The 12806-nt window shown below is 38.0% G+C and overlaps 1 protein-coding gene across 1 annotated transcript in view; it reads left to right on the top strand.

The window, feature by feature from the left end:
• The window catches only part of LOC104462343 (transcription factor SOX-6-like), a gene marked incomplete at both ends in the record, with an annotated part of 88972 nt that overhangs the window by 35472 nt on the left and 40694 nt on the right, over positions 1 to 12806 (top strand). The gene's annotated exons all lie outside the window — the stretch shown is intronic.

The raw sequence follows: 12806 nt of genomic DNA, 5'->3' as shown, positions 1-12806 counted from the left end.
TGGGAGTTACTCTTGACTTCCATCATAGTCAAGAAAAGTTTTGGGGAGGAATGGGAGGCGGAGAATCCTAAGAAATATTCCCGATGAGATAGTGTTCCAGACTCACCAGCAGTGAACCCCCTTTACTAAATATGGCCATTCTATTTATAGAAATATTCATATTTTCATTGGTGGCCAAAGCACTGCTTATAGGAAAACCTACAGGTGACTAATAGGAGTTGCTCACTAAGTGGAATAATGAATAGTATTAGGTGTCAATTAAATCAAGCTTCCCCGAGGTGCAGGTGCTCCACAATGTACTGACACATTTCAAGTAGCAGCGCCACTTCACCCATGCATATGAACAAGCACATTTGCATATTAAAAAGCTGAAAATTATTTAACTGAAGCAAAAGTCTTTTAGAGATGATGGAGGTTATTAAAACTGTTGACAAGAAAGAAGGTAATTGCCTGAAAATGAGAGATGACATTCTGCTATACACAGGGAACGTTGTTTTTGTTGTATTGTGCAGCAGTGCCTGGGTGTATAACCTATTACATTGAGATTGCTCCTATGCAATTAGACCCTTTTTGTCCTCACTTCAATAAGGCTATGATTATGAAGGATTGAAGAACACTTGGCATATTGAATGTCTGTTGTTTTTATAACTTCGTCAGAAATGACAAAACACGTTTTGTGTCCTGTTTTTTCTTTGTAGGCTTATTGATTCTGTGATTATAATATTCATAAAAGACAATGTGTTCATGGTTGAACACTCTGTCATTTATACAGGTTTTATTTTTTTTTTATTTTTGAGCATAGTACTTGTTTGAATGCCAAGGTGTTAGTCAGAAAGATGGGCATATAGAAAGTAAAAGATGAATAGGTGAGAAATATAGCACTCTAATAATGCCAAATATTTCTATTACAAGTGAAATTAAAAGCCCATGTGTTTCAGAAGTGTCTGCTCAGAAATACTCACCAACTTACAGTGAATTTACTTTTTATCTCTCAGCAGTGATTGTTTTTTCTATGTGTTTTCTTTGTCTTGTCTTTCCTAGTGATAGTCTTAAGAAACCAGTTGAATTGCACCTTGCAAGTGGCAGGAAGAAATTTTATGTAAGCCACGAGTGAGAAACTTCCTTTAGCTCACATACTGTTCTACAAGGAAGAAAACAATGGAGCTTCATTTTACATAGCTCTCTGAGATGAAGGTGCCTGGCAGGCAATACCATTTATTGCTTACCACCTAAATGGTCATTTGTGGTGGGATCTGCAAAACTGCCTAGGAGATTTGGATGCCCAGTTCCCATTAAAGTTAATGAGAATTGGCGGCATCCAGATTCCCTTTGCAGCTTTGAAAATGTCAACCAGCCTTTCAGTGTTTGTGATCGTACTGTATGTTAAGAGAATGTTTCCTACAAGCTCTGCTTTTTTTAGGTTCTCTGTTACGTTTCAGGAGTTGGCTCAGAATCTGGAGAGAAACACATCTTTTGCAATGACTTGCTTTGGGTTTGGGCAAAGATGTTAACCTTTCTGCTTCAGATACCTTCTCTGTAAATTGGAGACCCTAGCACTTTTTCACTTTGCTTTGGTATCTTTGGAATTTATTTGTTTATATGAAAAAGTATTAATACCTATTAACAAAAAGGTTTTGTTTCACTCTTAGTGTCCGGGTCTGTTGAGGTGTGTGAGACATGTAAGACCCTCATCTATCTGAAAGAGTTTTAAATGCATTAAACCACAGAACATTGTAATGATATAAATTATTTATGATATAAATGATGTACTCAAATACATAATGAGTCATGAGGACAGATGATCCAAACTCAAGTAAAAGTATGTCATCTATTAGTATTAAGTATCTTTTCAAAAATGCGTGATTTCTTTCAAGTTGTGGCTTTTTCATATGTGATTGCATTTTAATCTTTTGTCAACCATTGCACGCCATATACTTTCAGCTGACCCCTTCATTAAACCATTTATTTACTTTGATCTCTGAGACACTGAAATTATCTAGTTTCTTAAAATTACATTGGTTACAATTTGCAAACATAAAATTTACAATTTGTAGGACCAATCTTGCAGTTCTTGCTGAGGTAATACGCTGTTAATACCCCAAATCTAACAAATTGTTAGATTAAAGGTGCTATTTGGACTTCCTGTCATTCTGAGATACCCCACTGGACCAGATTTTCAAACAGCCCTTGTGTTAAAACAGCTCTTATTTAGTCCCATTAAAAAATGTTTCATTTATTAAAGCTCTCAGTGCTGAGAATAGTGGGAACACGTAAGAGAAAATTTTCACATCTTCTGAGTGCTTGAAGGAGAGTTGAGCTTTCTGGAAAATCTGACTTCTTGATTCTTGGTGTAAATGCATGAGAAAAATGGAAGCTCAGCAGCTGTCACACAGTTCTATTCTAGTATCATGTTCGGTTTGGTATAAGGTGTGTATGGGTATATTTCGACAGTTATATATTGAATGTTTGATATTTTGTTGCCTTAGCAGCTACTATTCTTTTCAAACAAAGAAAATTCAAAATCAAAGAAAAGACTGATGTATTTGTTCCAAGGGAATGCACCACTTACTAGCTGTAGAGAACATCTATGGCTTGATAAAATAAGCTGTAACTTCAAACACAGTAGCTCACATATTGTATTATAATATACTGTGGAAAGGTTTCTTAGCCAGGAGAAAGGATATATGAATGTTTTGGGCCAAGAAGTATCATTTGATAGGTCTTGTGCAGAAACCATTATGGAAGTCTTTTTAAACTAAAAGTAATCTCATAGATTTTAGTAGAAAATAAATCAGTTTGCATGCTATTTGAAAATTAATGTTTCTAAAATAAATCTTGTTTTAACCAACAAACATTTGGCTTCAACCAAAAGACAATAAGAGAATGTTCTTTATGCCATTAGCGAAGCAGAGCATATGTTTCTGCTTTGTCGGCTGCTGACATTAAGCAGTGTGCAAATCACAAACCAGTGATTTACTGGTTTGAAACTGGCAGTTGGGCCAGTAGGATTCATTTAATTTGTATTAAGAATTAAGCTTAAATTTTTTGCTGCACTTTTAAATTGTAGAAAGTTTTGTCTTTTTTTTATATTAGAGAGAGAGTAAGGAACATTCTTAATACAACATCTTTCTTTTACAAAGCCAGGCACTCTCCTGTGCTCTGGGCACGCAAAGGATGAGGAGTGGTAGCTGTTCTTTTGTGGGACTGTCAGTTGGTGGGTAAGTACGGAAAGAAAAATGACATTAAACCTTTTTTTCTTAACCTCTCTAAAATCAGAACCGTGTTCATTTTGAAGTGAGAAGCCACATGGAGCTTGGTGAACTCTGCAGACCTTGCTGCTGGTTATTATATGGTTACCTGCATTACTGAGGACAGGGCTCACGGGCTCAAGAGGTCCCTGCTTGACTGGAGCCCCTAATGTATGGGGTGGCTGCTGACATTTCTGACAACTCCTTAGTAGCTTTTGTTGTGTCCCAAACTTCCAAGATAGGAGATACGGCATAGGCTTTGTGAGCTGTGGTAGAAGGCCCTGTGAAAGGGCTGTCTGAGGTATGGTGAGAAAAGGTTAAGGTCCCCAAAAGAACTAGCCAGCTCCCCCAGGGAGGCTCTGAATTATAAAAACATACTTGCAGCTGGTTGCTCCTGTATGGCTTTGTCTGAAAGGTATTACATAACGGCCTCTTTTTCCTGATGGAAGTGATATTTAGCTCGTAGTGTCTTGACTCTGTAGTTGTGTACACTGTGAACATACTTTCCAGTGACCCAAACGATCAGTTGTGGTTACTGACTTTGGATGCCTAACTTGAGACATACTGGGAATGATTTTTGAGATATATTCAGCACTTCTAACTTCAGCTTCCAAAACTACTGGGCCCACCAGCTTTGAAAATGAGATATAATTTGATTCAAACACTGTACCTAAAACTTCTGGCCATTTTAAAAGCACAATTGTATATGTATCTGTATCTAGCTGTAAGGACTCAAATGTATAAATAAGTTTCATAAGCATTCAATGTACATAAGATACATGGGTTCTACGTGTTATTCCAGTTCATGTGGGCAGTAAAACCCAGCTATCATTAAACAACACTTGTCCTCTTTCAAATTACAGTTACGAAATGGCAGACTAGTCATTCTTTCAAAGATCCAGACCTCGGTTATTGAGATGCTGGGAAGCATCTTGATTTTGCTGTGCCTCTATTATGCCAGGCTGAAGGTGCTGTTGATAAAGCCTTCTGAACAACCTTCCATTTTAACAGGGGTAAAATTCTCTTTATTAGCATGAAAAAAGATTAATATTTGTCATTTGAACTGGATAAAAGCTTGTGCAATTCTTACTAAGTGTTTCTGAAATCACAGTGGTCAATAAACTCTTCCTTTATTTTCTGATATTTGGAGGTGCCATCTTGTCTGCCAACAGAAAATCTGATAAATAAAAATCTATATGTATTTTAGTGAAAATTACACTTCATTCTGCCTGTATTTATGCAGGCAGGGTTTTTTTTTCTTTTATTTGGTTTTGTCTTTAATGTAGCTTAAGAATGGAATGGTTGAGAGCTCTTTTACCATTTTTTCATAGGGATAATGCTTCGAGTTTCATTAACAGAAAAGCTTACATCTCAGTGGAATACAGACACCCAAACTATTGTTTAGCTATCTAACTCCCAATTACACAAATGGCAATTAGGCACTTAAATCGTATTTAGATATCTGAACAACTTCAGGGATTTGAGCTAATAGATCTTTATGTCTGACACATTTCTTATGTGGAAAGGAGAATTAGGGAGGGAAGTATGAAAGCAACGGTACAGTGCCTGCTGAATTGATTCCTAGGTGATTTGCCTGGCTGACTCTACACAGCATTTGTAAGCATGTCAATGAAATGCTTAGGAAATTAGCCTCTGTCCTACTTATCAAATTTGGAAATTTCAGAGTTCCACCTGACACATTTGATTTTTTCCAAAAGATAAGTTAAAAGGAGAGCAAACTCTTTCATGAAGGCCAGATTCTCTTTTGGTGTGACTCAGAAAAGGTTTTAAACATAGATTCTTTTTGCACCTTATTTCACTGTATGGCTCAAAACAATAAGATTTTTGCATGACATGTGTGGGCAAATCTGACCTCTCTTGAATAAACCCCATTGAAGTTTATCTGAATAACTGTTTGAGGAAATGACCAGGTCCAGATTCTGCTTGGGTATTTTTTTCATCTGTAGATTGCACAGCAGCTAAGAAGGGACTTGGTGAGCAAGATCTCTTGGCCACTTTTGTGTAATGGTAATAACTAAAACGAAACTCTGAGCCCTACTTGGAATGATTAATTATTACATTTTCCAGGCATGAGTATTCGGGGCAGCTCTTTTCTGTCACATGTAATAATTTAATACTCATTATGAAATTATGGTCAGGATGAGCTTAATAACTTTGCATTGTTATGTTTCCAATTCAGTTATCTCTCTTACACGATGTTATTTTTCAAGTCCATTTCTTTAAAATTGTGGTTTGCCAAATTTCCCTGTTTATGAACTATTCAGAGATAATTGAAATTGCCTGTTTCTCACATGTATCCTATTCATGCCATCTGCTACCTGAAATTTAGTTTGGATACCTGCCATGCAGTTGTAGTGTTTTCAGTTTTATTTATTTCTTGTTGACCATATGTTGTACTTATATTTGTGTGTATTTAGTATCTCATCTATATGTACATATATCTAAAGAGAAAACATTCATTTATTTTGTTTTACTCAGTTTACAACAGATATTATTACCTCATGATGTCTCAAGCCCAACATTAATTTCATTCTGTTTTAGTGAAATTTGGTCTTCATTTATGCCAAAATTTAAGTTATTTGCTATAACATAGTTCTGAAAAAAATGACCATTTTCAAGTAAACTTTGAAAATATGTGAAAGTTAAGATAGTGTAATTGAAAAAAAAGGTACTATTATGCTTAAAGCTGTTCATATTTCCATTTTGCAAAAGGATTAAATTCTTCAGTAGCTGTATGAACTAAAAAGATCATCTTTTAATCTGGGAAACTGAGTCACAAAAGGACTGAGGGATTGATTTTTTCCCCCACTGGTGTTTTGAAAACCAGCGTGTTTTGCAGGAGTGTGATGATAAACTCTGACATTCCTGTATTCCAGCTTCATTCTAATGGGGTGGACCAGCTAGACTAGTCGGTGTGACTGTTCAGGAGCCGGCAGAGCAGTTTCTGCAGCTTCTTCGTGCTTGCATGGTAGTTCACAGTACTCAGAGACTTTTTATTTTGAGATATTCTGAGGACTGTTAGATTTCCCTCAACACTAGTTTGAACACTGTGAATATAGGTGTGCAGCACAGCTGAGAGTTGATTTGTTGTGATATTTATCTTCCTTTGTGCAGTGAAATGGTATAATTTACTCCTGGCTGTATCACTCAGGAGTAATGCTTTCTCTATTTGCTCTTGGAAATAAATTTTGTAGCAGGCGCATCATATATCTTTCAAATTGTTTCAGAAATGTATGTCTCTATATATAATATGCATTCTGCCTGTGTCAAGGACTGATAAAAGTGCCCAATAGCGGTGTGGAGTGTATAAAACCTTTAATAGCCCAGTCATTATGGTTGGGCATGCATACCGACTGCTCCTGCTCTAAGAGTTCCTGGAGGCAAATTATTGGGAGGGGGGCCAGAGAGGAGTCTGTGTCTAAGCATGTACAAAAATCTGGCTGGTTAGAAGGAAGCATTGGGCTCCATTCGCAGCCTCACCTGCTGAAGCAAAACTTCTCTGAAGGTCTTGGGGGTTCATGTGGCTTCATTGCTGCCTTGAAGGGCAGTGGCGTGTGTTTCACTCAGTGTTTCTGAACATTGGACTGTCATGCTTTCCTGGAGAGAGAGAATGCAAGAGAGTTAGTGGAAGTAGAGAGGTAAAGCTTATTACTCTACTTAATTTTCCAAAGTATTTGTGCGGCTCTCATATACTCTGCAAATAAGCTTCTGAAGCTGTGTGTATTTAATTCCTTGAAAGCTGTTTAACTCTCCATGAAAGTCCTTAACATCATTTCTGAGAAGAGACTCTTGCCTGCTTTGGACTCACTGGCCCAAGCCCTCAGGTTCACTAAACCCCAGCCGGCCCCAGGGTGCTGCCGGTGGAGCCTGTCTGAGCAGAATGCATCTTTCAAGAGGTATGGGAGAAAAGAGTATGTGTTAGCAAAAAGACTAGATGATTCAACGTAAAAGAGGAAACAGAAGAAGCCAAAAAAGAGAATAGAAACATTAAGGAAGAAGGAGAATTTTTTACTCAAGTCTAGAGTGCAAGAAGGGAGTCTTTGCAGAAAGGGTACAACAACTTATCCCCACTGCCTGTTTCACCGTTGGAGACCACTTTGTTGTGTGCACAGAACCCAGCTTTCCTCTTTCATGCATGAAGAACCCAGTTCCCTAAAACCTATGCGTTACATATGGGGATTAGATTATTTCATATTTGCTCTCTGGCATTGAGCCTGTGGTCAGCTGACAAGTGTGGCATTTTTAGGGTAAGTGCTATTATTTTTCCAGGCTCATGGTTTACAGTCGTCATTCGATTTGGAAAATGTGGACTGGATGAATGGGCTTGTTCCTTTTGTAGGGGATTACAATAATACACGGAAGCTTGTGAGTGCTTCTGACAGATGTGCTGGCGGCCTGCCACAGTGTGAAGGGTGCGGCTCTGACTGACAACTTGCAATTATATGATGATGAATGGTTCTGATGTGTGTTCAAGAGAAAACCACTTTCTAGAAAGTGAAAGTTGTGCATACGGTTCCTATAAAGTAAGTCTTAAGAAAGGCCCTAACTTCTATTTTTTGTTGGGATAACTAATTTGGATCCCCTTTTCTGTCAGACTTTTTCTGGTTTTGATAAATAAAGGCCAAACCGAAGTTTATATGGGGAAAATTAGCTTTGGCCCATTTTGGCTTAAGAAATGCTTTATCTGCATTTTCAGTCAAACTGACATCACCACTGTAGAGATACAGAAATGCATACACACAGAGAAATACTTAAATATATACACATGACTCTGCAGTAGCCAACAAGTTCATCAAAGGAAATCCATCGAGCTAAAAACCACTTTTCTGTCAGGGGTATAATTCACCCGTCAGTAGGCCTGCGTAGCTCATGTTAGTGTTAATGGGAGTTTCAGCCACACACCAAAGACAGAATGTACCCGCAGATGACTTATAAATGATCTCTTTCTTTGCTAGATTTAATCCAGATTTTTACAATACAGTACTGTCAGAGCCACAGCCTCCGAGCAACAAGACACAGAGAAGGTCTGGTATAGGAGGGCACCTGGCACCTTGGCCCTGGCGAGTTGTTACAGAATTTGGTTGATGTTGGCTGACTTGGTATTGTTTTCCAGTGTATGAACTGCATCCAGGAGCTGATATGATTTGTCTCATTTTGGGGAGCCGTTATGGATAACTTTGCCTGTTACAGCTGTGATGTTGTGAATTGAAACCAGAATACCTGCAAAACGAGAAATTGGGCTTTAAGATGAGGACGTGCCATCTAAGCAAGGAATAAGAGGTTCTAAAAGTAGTTTTCAAAAAACCCCTAGGTTTTGTTTGATTTGAACAAAGATAAGACCCTGAATATCTGACCATGTAGATAATGTATCTTTTTTGGATGCAAAATTAGTGGTTTACAAGTGGTTTTTGTGTGGTTTTCTGTTTGGCCGAACTCTGTTGACCCATTCTCTGGGCTGCTGGTCCTTGTTGTTTCTGGTACAAAGGTACAAAGCTTCTTCAAAGGAAAATTGTATTTTTGCTTAAAAGTGCAATCTTGAGTATAGGTGGAACATGCTCCTGGTACTCAAATTATTAATCTAGCCTTTGCAAATGTTACCATTGTTAGAGAGGAATTGTTAAGCATCCTGATCCAGCATGGTGATTCCTGCATGACTTTGCAGTAAACAGTTGTCATGGTTTTCCTATAGGTTTGTTGACAGTATTTGCTATTCTCTAATCCGCTATTTAATATAGGTTCTACATTTAGGACCTGGATCTCTGTGATTATGCATCTTTCGAAATTATTTCACTAGTGTGAAAAGAGCAAAAAAAATGCAATCAAAATGAATGGGCAAATTTTCTACTTACTTAGTAAACTGCAAAAAGTAATGGACTGTGGCGATTTAAATCCTTTAACCTCTGCTCTGGGACTAATTGCCTGTAGTTCTAGGTTCTGCATAGGTCCAGTTAGTAGTTTTCAGAAGAAGGGGAGATATTACTGTCTTTGTATCAAAGTTCACATGTACACACTGTTTATAAGATAATTAACTCATCGGGGAGTTACATTTTGCTGAAGAAGGAAATAGTTTTTTTTCCTGTCAGCTAAAAAGCTTTTGAACAATTCCTGAGAATATCTGGATGTGGGATAGTTCACTGAAAAGAATTGTTGTTCCTAATTGGAATATCTTGTCACAATTCTTCTTACTTGCCTAAAATTGGAAACTTTCTGAACTTCAGAAACTCGAGCAATCTCATTGTAGAATTAAAAAGTTCCTTGTGACTTCAGTGTTCGTGCTCTGGGACCTGTGGCTGCTGGTTTGCCTTGGGAAAAGCTGTGCCTGTGCATCCTGCCTTCCTCCCTTTGTGCAGGTGAAGGTACGATATTCATCGAACACCGGGTTAGGCTGAGCACCAGCAGTTATTCCAGCTGAGATAGTAAGTTACATGGCATGTACAGATTTGAAAGGATAAAGGAACAAAAATGAAGGGATTTATTCCATGGGGCTTAGGCCACTGGGTTCTGAAGGGTCTCTGAGTTTCACTAAAAGTTGTTGAGATTATTCCTTATAATTTTTTCCAGGGGCCTCTGTGAAGAAGTATGTTAGGTGCTGTACATATAGCAGTAGTAAAAGCAAACAACAGTCCTTGTCCCTGAGAGCTCTCAGTCAAATCCTATGATGAGAGAGAACAGGTGAAAATATGGTGGGGAAAAGTGGGCACCCCTGACAGGGATGTTAGGGTATTTGATATAAGGAGCAGCAGTCGCAGTGTACCACCTGCCCAGCCATACATAAGGTGGTGTAAATTATACCTTGCCCATAAATAAGTGTTTAAAAAAAGCTTAAGGAACCAGAGACGTGTAACTTGCGATGTTTGAGACTCTGCCTTCCTAATGCTCACGATTATATTAATAGTGTGAGTGCAAATGTGGGAGCAGGGTTTAGGCAGGTTTGCAGCCCAGGGATTGGAGGACTGATTAGCTGACAAAAAAGATTGTGTGGTTGTCTAAATGCAATGAGTTTTGTGGGTAACATCAAGACAAAAACCCCAGTAAGTTAATTCTCTTGTGGAGTAAGGACAATGAAAATGCAACCAAAGAGTAATCTCAGCTGTTGTGTATGTAAAGACAAATCAGATGGACCAAACCCTGAGCACATGGAGAACCTGTCAGCAGCTCAAACTTCTGCCTTTGGTTTGGTAGTAACGAGCCTTTGCATCGTGTGTTCAAACCATTGTGGCCACGCTTCTTTTTCTGTATGAAGTCCGTACAAACAACCCTGTATATAAAGGGTGTAGCCTTAGAAATCATGCAGTAGCCTTGCTAAAGACACACTCTACAAGACAGCAAGTATATCTTACAGTTAAGAAATATGTAGATCCTGTTGTGAGTTTTGTTACTCCTAGAGTACAAGTGCATGAAGTGTATTAGGCTGTGATCTGTTGAATGCAATAGGAATCAAATCTTCACCTGTTACTCATGCCCTGAATTTGGTAATCTATTTAAATGAATACGGCAATGCAATAATTTTCCAATATAGTATGTCATTTGGCATTCGAACACAGATACTTCCTATCTGTCCTGTTCTTTGGAATGGATACTTCTAAGATCATAAATGAGAACTTACAATTGAGCAATCTTTTGTTTAGGGGTTGTTTTGATAACATGAAATTTTCTATTGGCCCTAAATATGGGAAAAATCCTGCTAAACAGCTGAGTCTTTGTTAAATTATTTTGCATTTGTGTAAAGAGTATACCATAAACCCGCATTAATATACAGTTTCCAAAGTAGGTGTGTAGAATTTCATGCATGCTTAAATTTTCTGGAGAGTTATGCAGCTAAAATTCACCTCAATAGTTTGAACTGTTATAGCTATAGAGTCTGGATTAAATCAACAAAAGCCAGACTAAATGTTTAAGCCAGAAACTGTGTAAATTATCTTTGTTACCTGCAATGTAACTTTTAGCGAAGGTTGTGGCATAATTCTGTACAGCTCCATTGCCTATTTCTTTCCTGTAGTGAGAATTCTGGAAAAGCAAGGGCATTTATTAGCAGAATAGGAAATAAAGAACAACTTGAAGCAGGTAGCTTGAGTTTACTGCGGTTTCCCTTCTCTGTAGCTACGAAGGTTTCATTGTACTGAATATGTATTTACCTCTTTGGGTAGCCGATTTTGGTATGACAGCTCCCAAGATATTATTAAATCTCCTCTCAGATGTTTCTAGGTGACACCTACTTTCTTGTCTCTGAAATTTATTGTATTACTATGCTTCATATTTTGGGAAGATGAATATGGTGATGAATTTGTGCACAGGTTTGAGGGCAAAAATTATTTTCTGTCGAGAAACATGATAAGTTAATGGGTCAAGTAGTGCATCACACTGTGGCATCACTTGCTCTAAGCAGACAGGGGTATCTGTCCAGGTCTGTCAGCCTGTACATGGGGGATGGCAGGATTGGCTCTGTCAGGAGAGCAAAAGGGGGCTGTGTCTGTTTTACGGCACTAGGACAGGGTGCAACATGGACCCTTTTATTACTGTTAGTGCTTTGAACTGGTGAAGTCTACTGTGGAGAAGGCAAAGCCCATTTCTTGTTCTAGCAGGAACAGTACCCTTTAAATCACCATCGTTTCCAAGTCTGGCTACTAAATCTAATTTATAAAAGTCTGAGCTGTATATAAGCACAGGTTTAAAGCTGTCTTAATTTGCAGAACATCTGCATAACTGGTGAAAGCTTTCTTCAGCTACCCAACAAAACTTAAAACATTTTAAAATGAAAGTAATTTTTGTTTCCTTGTAGATAAGTATAATTTTTCTTACATGATTAAACAGTATTTTTCCTCAAGAAGAATTCTGATTCATCCAGTTCAGTAACAGGATGATCCTCTGTGAATGTGAAACTATCCAGTTGCTTATTACGTCTTTATTGATCCATCTGAAGCCTTAATGTCTATTAATTCCTTATTATTCAAGCTGTGCTCTGAAGACATGGATATTACACTGTTGGCTGGGGTTTTTCAGCATACTCTGTAGCATGCTACAGCCAAGTTATCTTCTCAAAGTCTTTGTAAAGATAAAAAAAGGGCAGTCACTATATGAGCTTCACAGGTAAGAGTCACAGCTTCACGGGATAAGAGAAAGACTTTAAAAACATCATTGGTTGTTCAGCTTGAGGTGTTTACGGCCTGATTCTTTTCCAGAGGACCTAACTTTGTGCAGCAGTTTATATGTAGCTATATATATTTAAGCCTCAATCTCTACATTGACTTTACATTGACACAGCTGCAGCTGTGAATGTTCAGCAATTCCTCACTTACAACCCCAAGTTTTTAAATTGAACTCACAGAAAATGAAACTGTGACCCATCATTTCTCATTTTGTAGTTAAATCCCTTGTTCATTTAATTTTTTTGAACTTTTACAATGAAACGTGGCTGGTGATTGTATGTGCAACAGCCTCAGTTGCTCTGCAGTTCCAGTTTATGCTTTTGTCTGGGGTTGTTGCATGTGCTGAATGTAGCAAGTGTACTTTTTTTTAATTGCATGAAGGTTTTAATTC

The sequence above is a fragment of the Pterocles gutturalis genome, unplaced genomic scaffold (assembly GCF_000699245.1).
Source record: "Pterocles gutturalis isolate BGI_N339 unplaced genomic scaffold, ASM69924v1 scaffold11472, whole genome shotgun sequence".
In the NCBI taxonomy this organism is placed as follows: Eukaryota; Metazoa; Chordata; class Aves; order Pterocliformes; family Pteroclidae; genus Pterocles; species Pterocles gutturalis.
Note: the sequence above shows the minus strand (reverse complement) of the source record. Positions and strands in the feature narration are given on the sequence as shown.